The sequence below is a fragment of the Panthera tigris genome, chromosome X (genome assembly GCF_018350195.1).
Source record: "Panthera tigris isolate Pti1 chromosome X, P.tigris_Pti1_mat1.1, whole genome shotgun sequence".
NCBI lineage: Eukaryota > Metazoa > Chordata > Mammalia > Carnivora > Felidae > Panthera > Panthera tigris.
The window spans coordinates 94,347,400-94,348,304 of NC_056677.1; the positions used below are offsets into that span (position 1 = coordinate 94,347,400).

At 48.6% G+C, this 905-nt stretch overlaps 1 pseudogene; it reads right to left on the minus strand.

Moving 5' to 3' along the window:
• Positions 1-221: 221 nt before the first annotated feature.
• LOC102965861 lies at positions 222-620 on the minus strand (annotated as a pseudogene).
• Positions 621-905: the final 285 nt, after the last annotated feature.

Sequence of the window (905 nt, forward strand, 5' to 3'; positions counted from 1 at the left end):
AGCCCAATATGGGGCTCAATCCCACGAACTGTAAAATCATGACCTGAGGGAAAATCAAGAGATGGACGCTTCACCGATCGAGTCACCCAGGCACTCCTCTCGTGTTTTTGATTTTAGCCGTTATGACAACTGTACGGTGATATCTCATTGTGTTGCTGTTGTTGTTGTTGTTTTACTAGACTAGAGCAGCTTTATTGGGGGAAGCCAGGGTTACAACGAATTTAAGAGTTGGCACTGGGGCCCTTCTTCTTGCCAAAGGTGGGCGCAACATTGACAAAGCACAGTTGTACTGCACCCACCCCTTGGCTTCAACTGTCTTCCTTGTCTCATATTTGGCCACCTTGCGAGTCTGCCCTTTTCCTTTCCCCGCACATGAGGGGACCATGGACTTTACCGCCAAGCATGTGGTCGGCTACTTCCAAGGTGATCAGACCCTCGATTCTACACTGACCCAGGGTCGCCTCATCCTCTAGGGGTTTGGCTTCCAGGAGCACAACTTGATCTTCCGGAGCAACACCCGTCAGCGAGGCTACATGAACCTTGATCTGGGCAACCCTCTTCTGGCCGGTCACCTCTAGGGTGTGTAAGTCCTGGGTGTGGACCAAGAGCTGCATGTCAGCTACTGAACCACCGCCGCTGCAGCTGCTACTGCCTCATGGTGGTTTTGATCTGCATTCCCCTGACGATGAGTGACGTTGAGCATCTTTTCATGTGTCTGTTGGCCATCTGGACGGCGTCTTCACAGAAATGTCTGTTCGTGTTTTCTGCCTGTTTTTTAAATGGATTGTTTGTGGTTTTGGTGTTGAGTTGCGTAAGTTCTTTACACATTTTGGATACTAACCATTTATCAGATATGTCATTTGCAAATATCTTCTTTGTTCGTAGGTTGCCTTTTAGTTTTGTTG